Below are 7,500 nucleotides of genomic sequence, written 5' to 3' on the forward strand. Positions count from 1 at the left end.
AACCACCCACAAAGGGTCCACGAAGAAGCAACCACCCACAAAGGGTCCACGAAGTAGCAACCTTGTCTATCCCACCATGGCCATCGCCCACGAAGGACTTGCCTCACTAGCGGTAGATCTTCACGAAGTAGGCGATCTCCTTGCCCTTACAAACTCCTTGGTTCAACTCCACAATCTTGTCGGAGGCTCCCAAGTGACACCTAGCCAATCTAGGAGACACCACTCTCCAAGAAGTAACAAATGGTGTGTAGGTAATGAACTCCTTGCTCTTGTGCTTCAAATGATAGTCTCCCCAACACTCAACTCTCTCTCATAGGATTTGGATCTGGTGGAAAGAAGATTTGAGTGGAAAGCAACTTGGGGAAGGCTAGAGATCAAGATTCATATGGTAGGAATGGAATATCTTGGTCTCAACACATGAGTAGGTGGTTCTCTCTCAGAACATATGAGTTGGAATTGTGTATGTGTTCTGATGGCTCTCTCCACGAATGAAGAGGAGGTGGAGGGGTATATATAGCCTCCACACAAAATCTAACCGTCACACACAGTTTTCCAATCTCGGTGAGACCAAATCAACAAACTCGGTCGGACCGAAAAGGTAAACCTAGTGACCGTTAGAGATTTTCGGTGGGACTGACATGCAACTCGGTAGGACCGATATGGTTAGGGTTTGGGCATAACGTAATCTCGGTGAGACCGATTACACAAACTTGGTGAGACCGATTTTGGTAATTAGCTAACCAGAGAGTTGGTCAGGCAAACTCGGTGGGACCGATTTGCTCTTTCGGTGAGACCGAAAAGTTACAAAAAGGAAACACTGAATTTACATTGCAATCTCGGTGGGACCGATTCGCTCTTTCGGTGAGACCGAAAAGTTACGAAAGGGAAACAGAGAGTTTGCATTCCCATCTCGGTGAGACCGAGATCCCTATCGGTAGAACCGAATTGCTAGGGTTTGGCAGTGGCTTATGACAAATGAAACTCGGTGGTGCTGGATAGAAAGAATCGGTAGGACCGAGTTTGGCTTAGGGTTTAGGTCATATGTGGATATGGGAAAGTAGTTGAGGGTTTTGGAGCATATCACTAAGCACATGAAGCAAGAGGCTCATTAAGCAACACCTCATCCCTCCTTGATAGTATTGGCTTTTCCTAAAGACTCAATGTGATCTTGGATCACTAAAATATAAAATGAAGAGTCTTGAGCTTTTGAGCTTGAGCCAATCCTTTGTCCTTAGCATTTTGAGGGTTCCACTTTCACATCCATGCCATGCCAATCATTGAGCTTTCCTGAAATAGTCATCTTGGAATAGCATTAGCTCAATGAGCTATATGTTGTTATGAATTACCAAAACCACCTAGGGATAGTTGCACTTTCAATCTCCCCCTTTTTGGTAATTGATGACAACATATAGATCAAAGCTTCGACAAATGATAATAAGCATGAAATATATCGTCGCTTTGAGAAGTATGTGACAAGTGAGAGCTCCCCCTAAATTTGTGCATATTTAAAAATTTGCTTTGGACTGCAAATGCACAAAGAGTTAGAGTCATGGGTTACTCTTCCATGTCACATACATCTTGGTGGAGCGCTTAAAATGATAAGAATGAAATACATGCACTCATCACCAAGAATAGTGAATGATCACATAAGATAGATAAGATATATCAAGCATGCATAAGTATAGCTTATGATCAAACACATGATCATCAATGTCTCACGAGCAATGACATAGTATCTCAAGCACTCAAAAGCAAACAAAGTTCGAAAAAACACCAAATAAAGCAAGAGAGAAAAAGCAACACTCTCTCTCTCTCTCAAAGCCTATGATCTATACATTTTCTCCCCCTTTGGCAACAAGTTACCAAAAAGTTCCTAGAAAATGCATAGTGCTAAGTCGACACTCAGGCTTGATCTTCAGGTGGTGGTGGAGTCCGGAGCACTCCAAGGAAGAAGCCTTCTGTAGACGTGGTCGGAGTCGAGGCTGAAGTGGACGCTGGAGCTGGTGGAACTGAGGCTGTAGCTGGTGCAGACGTGGTGGCTCTGGGGTCAGTAACTGGCATTGCAGACGACCTCGGACCTCGTGGCACTCTGGCAAAGGCATCAGTTGTAGTCTTGCCTCTCCTCTCCAGCATGTCATCCTGGAGCTGCTCCACTGCAGTCTGAATCTCTGTCACTTTGACATCCAAGTCATAGAACTTTTGTTCCATGATCCTCTCTAAGCTTGCCTGGTTCTGAGTTAGGGTAGCTAATCCTTGCTCAATCCGCAGGGTGGATGCAATCAAGTAACCAAGCTGCTCTTGTTTGGTTTTCAGGAAATACTCAGATGCCTCCTCTTGAGTTGGCATCTTGGCAGCTTTCTCCTTCCTTGCCTTCTCCTTCTTTGCTTGTGCTTGAACGGACGATGGTTCATTCTCATGCATGACAACCTGATTATCTTCAAAATCTGGATGAATGGGCAGATGTTCCTTGTCCAACAAGTATATGCATGTGCCCATCTTGGAGTTAATGAGCTCCTGGATCTGAGGGGCATAACCACAGCTCCTCTTCTGATCAACTGTTGTCCTCTTAATGGTCTCTACCATGAGGCTCATGACCTTGAATTTCTGAGGTACGCCAAATACATGAAGCAAATTGATTGCATGGCCTCTGATCATCTTGTGATCACCTGACTTGGGCAACAGAGTGTGCCTAAGGATCCAGTTAATGGTTGGCATCCCTGACAGAAGATAATGCATAGACCCAAACTTGAAAGTATCAAGTGCCTCGTTTGGAATTTCCTTATACATGTTGGACATAGAGTTGTGGTCCATCTTCTTCTTGGCATATACATCCAAGTCATCTTCCTGCTCTTCTGTGGCATTGATCAGCTGAGCCCATTCAGCAACTGTAGATTGGTACCTCGTACCTTCAGACATCCAAGTTATCCTACCATCTGGATAAAAATGGGCTGTGGAGTAGAACTGCATGATAAGCTCCTCATTCCACTTTGTGAGCTCCTGCCCAACAAAGTCCTCTACTCCACATGCCTTGAAGCTGTCCTGCACTCCAGGGTAGTGTTCCTCATTTTCCTTGATGTATTCCCAGTCGACCCATCTCATATCACATACAATTGGCTTCTTGTCCAACAAAACTGTCTCATAGAAATCTTGCTGTTCCTTGGTGTGAAACCTGTAATCCACAGCAGTTCTTCTCCTTGAAGCATACGGGTCTGCTTCTCTCCACTTCCTAAGCCCTGAATCTCTTCTGAGCTTCATGTCCTCAGCCACAGGATGAGCATCATTGTGGTCTGGGATCTTGGGCTTGAGTTTTCTGAGAACTTGACCTTCTTCTTCTTCAGCAATGTCAGGCACTGGGGCCTTGTTCTTCTCAGCAGCTGGGATGCTTCTTGTATTCCTCTTTGGCTTTGGCTTTGGAGCTGGCTTGGCCTTAGAAGCAGTTGACCCTGATCTTATGGCATCACCCATCAGCTTGGGTGCCTTAGGTGCTGGTGCAGCAACCTCTTCTTCTTCATCCTCATCTTCCATAATGGAAGCCTTTCCAAGCACTTTGGCTACGGTCTTCTTGACCCTTTCCTTTCTTTTCTTGCCTTCAGCAGCAACTGGCTCTACGGGTGCAGGCTTTTCAGGAATCTGAGTTGAAACTCTGGCCTTTGGCATAGGCTGCCTACCTGCTGGCCTTTTGATCTTTAAGCCTGGCTTTGTGCCCTGTGCTGGCTCAACTCTCTTTGATGTGGCTTCCTCTTCCTCTGCCACATAATCTTCATCCTCAGAATCTGAAGTTCTCTTCTTTCTCTGTCTGGTGGCAGCTTTAGGCAGATTGCTAGGAGTACTTCTGCTACCATCATCTGAAGAACTGGAGGGACTAGTGCCCTCACTCATCTACACTTGCTCTTCTGACATGTTCTGGCTATCACTTTGGTCTGACATGATGAACAAGCTGACTGCTGACCCTGTGAATAGTTTATAGATGAGGTAGAATAGATGAGCATCACAAAATGCAGAGATTTTTGCAAAAGAATGATCCAAAAACTTAGTTTTAGTTTCCCACTGAAAGCATCTCGGATCTACCGATTTCTAAACTCGGTGATACCGAAGCACTTTTGGCACCTAAACTAGTGAACTCGGTAAGACCGAGTCATAGTTTGGTGGCACCGAGACTGCTAGGGTTTCACAGAGTTCCAAAATCGGTCACACCGATAAGTAATTCTCGGTCAGACCGAGTCTCACTTGTGCAATGGCATAAGCCAAATCGGTGGGACCGAGTTTTTCAACTCGGTGGGTCCGAGATGGTTTTGGCGGAAACCTAACCCTAAAATTTTCGAATTAAACCTAATCTACGAGTTCATTGACTGGATAGAAGTTTAACAAACGTGGCAAGAATCATGATGATCACAATGTGCTAAGAATCGGATTGGGGAATAGCACAAAGATCGAGTCCATACCCTAGTTCGGCGGAGACTCGCTACGGCGGCAACGGCGGGGTTGAATTTCTGTTGACGGCGATGGAGACCAGCGACTGGAGGCGGCTGGCAGCGAGGAGACGATCTGGAGACCAAGTTGGCAGAGCAGGCTATCGCGCGGGCGAAGGGGTTCGGAGAAATTTCCAAATTTTTGCTCGTGACTATATATAGCCCGACCCTGTCGGTGTGACTGAGTGGAACAACTCGGTGGCACCGAGATGCAAAACTGTATACAGTTGTTGCAACTCGGTGTGACCGAAAGGTTCAAATCGGTTGCACCGAGATCGAAAACATAGATCAACTTAATGATCTCGGTAGGACCGAAAGTGGGGTATCGGTCAGACCGAGAATCATAAAGAGGTTTTGGAAGTTTAAGTCTATGACGAATCGGGGACTCCGAGCGCTCCTCACACAGAGTGGTTCGAATCTGACTTGATCAAATTTTGTGATGTAGCATGAATAGAGTTTGAGACGAGAAAAGCATAGATAGCTAGAGGAGGTTCTTAGGCATTCTTGTCCATCCACTTGGCAAAAGGAAATAAAACCGAACAATCAAAACAACAAGTGGATGTCCTCGAATGAGTAAAATATGCAACCAGCATGCTCACACAATAAGATGGCAAATGAAATATGTGACAAGGCATGCATAATCAATTCTAGCATCTACCAAGCAATTTGCGATGACAAGGTCATCTATATATGAGTATATTGACTTAGGAGTCAAGTGAGAACACTTGATCATAGGTCATACTCATCATTTAAGCTCAAGTGGGGTTACCACTTTTACATAAAGCATTGTTGTGTTCACATCTTTAGAGTTGCTTTAGCTCAAGTCTTAGAGTAAAGCTCCCCCTAGATGTGATATCCCCCCATAGAGGGATGAACTAACCTCGGGTTTTGTCGATGATGACTTCATGTAGATGTTGAAGATGTGGATGCTCAATGTTGATGTAGATCACTTGGAGCTATCCATTTGAGTGAATTGCACTTTCAATACCTACATGGGTTAGTCCCGCAAGGAACAAACAAGGATATCTATAGACATAGAGTGATGCACACACAAGATGATGTCCATGAAAACTTTTAGGTTACCTTGTCCCTTGTCTTACCAACAAGAGGGTTTGTGACTCCTTGAACTAGTGCAAGATGTGGAAGTTGATTGCACTTGTTCTTGCCAAAATGATAAGAGTGAAGTATGTTGGCGGAGTCACCCTCAATAACTCTCTAGTTCTTCTTCTTTTGGATCCACACCATCTTGATGGGAATCCTTGGAGTTGTAGTCGTACTTGATGAAGTGGAACTTGAAGTAGTCTTGGGAATCCACTTGACTAAGGTCTTAGGAGCTTCTTCAAATGCATCAATTTCCTCTTGAAGCTTGTCCTTGCCTTTTTGCTTGTAGTCTTGTGGTGGAAGATCATTTTGAGCTTGTGTCCCCTTGAAAGAAGTATCATACTTTTCTTGTTGAGGAACAAACTTTGTCTTGGGGTATTGATCTTCTTCCCACTCAACTCCATTGGCATTGAACTTCCGTTCAAAACCAACACCTTGATTCTTCCGGTGCATTCCTTGCTTGCGCACAATTTCCTCGAATTGCTTACTCCCGGCAAGGCTTTTGTACACTCCTTTATCTATAATTCCCTTCAATAAGCTATTTTCTTGCTCAAGTGTAACTTGGCTAAGAGAATCATTAGTGGAATCAAGAGAACTACTAGAAGCAACAATATTGGATTTAGCATGATCATTGTTACTGCTAGAGGAAGAATCTTTCTTGTTCTTGTTACTAGACTTGACTTGAGGCATGTAAGTGGATAAGAGTAAATGCTTGGCAATGTAAGGAGAACTTTTCTTGTGGAGATCATCATTGATTGCTTTTAAGAACTCATGCTCTTGCTCAAGATTGAGCTTTTCAAAGCGTAATTTCTCATGAGCTCTTAAAAGTTCTCGATGATCTTCGAAGATAGTTTCATGAGCTAACTTAAGAGTGTTTAGTTCTTTAGTTAGAGCCTCAATCTTCTCCTTATCATTGTCATTCGTTTTATCTTGATTAGCATGATTAATTGATGTTTCATCATAGTATTCATCACTAGAGTTGTCAACAAGCAAATCATCACCTAACAAGTCATCTTCATCACTATTGAAATCAACATACTCGGGGTGTGTTACCTTAGGACCTTTGGCCATGAAGCATCTTCCAATTCCTTCATTTGGTGAGTCAAATATGTCATAGGAGTTGGTTGACACAAGTGCTAGACCGGCAACACCTTCATCTTGAGTATCTTCGGAGTCGGAGTGATAACTTCTCTCGGAGTGGCTGTCGGAGTCGGAGCCGGATACCCATTCACCAACATGAGCTTGATGTCTTCGTTTTGTGTAGCTCCTTGATGATTTTTCCTTCCTTTCCGAATCCTTGCTTCTCCGTGAGTATCTTCGTTCATAACGATCATCTCTACTCCTTCTCTCTCTTGGTGGTGATTCTTTGCTTCTTCTTTTTGGAGTATCTTCTCTTCTCTTGTAGGGAGCCGTACACTCATTGGAATAGTGTTCGGGTCTTCCACAACTATAGCAGTTTCGCTCTCGACTAGAAGATCTTTTGTCATTGTAGGACCTTGTCTTGAAGCTTCTATCTTTGCTTCTACTCTTGTAGAACTTGTTGAAGTTCTTCACCATTAAGCTCAATTCTTCATTGAAGTTTTGTTTCTCACTTGATGATGTAGGGGCTTCACATGAGGCTTTGTAGGCACCACTTGATTTGTTGTGAAGTTCCTCTTTATCCCTAAGTGACATCTCATGAGCAACAATTCTTCCAATCACCTCCGTTGGCTTGAGATCTTTGTAATTGGGCATCATTTGGATCAATGTGCACACGGTATCATATTTTCCATCCAAGGCTCTTAGAATCTTCTTGATGATGAATCTATCAGTCATCTCTTCACTTCCTAAGCCGGCAATCTCATTTGTGATGAGAGCAAGCCTAGAGTACATTTCAGCGACACCTTCACCATCCTTCATTTTGAACTTGTCAAGTTGACTTTGAAGCACA

General features: G+C 43.9%; 1 long non-coding RNA gene across 1 annotated transcript in view; it reads right to left on the bottom strand.

The window, feature by feature from the left end:
• Positions 1 to 7,500, bottom strand: part of LOC119367357 — a 25,744-nt gene that overhangs the window by 15,870 nt on the left and 2,374 nt on the right. The gene's annotated exons all lie outside the window — the stretch shown is intronic.

This window comes from Triticum dicoccoides, chromosome 1A, assembly GCF_002162155.2.
Source record: "Triticum dicoccoides isolate Atlit2015 ecotype Zavitan chromosome 1A, WEW_v2.0, whole genome shotgun sequence".
NCBI classification, from domain to species: domain Eukaryota; kingdom Viridiplantae; phylum Streptophyta; class Magnoliopsida; order Poales; family Poaceae; genus Triticum; species Triticum dicoccoides.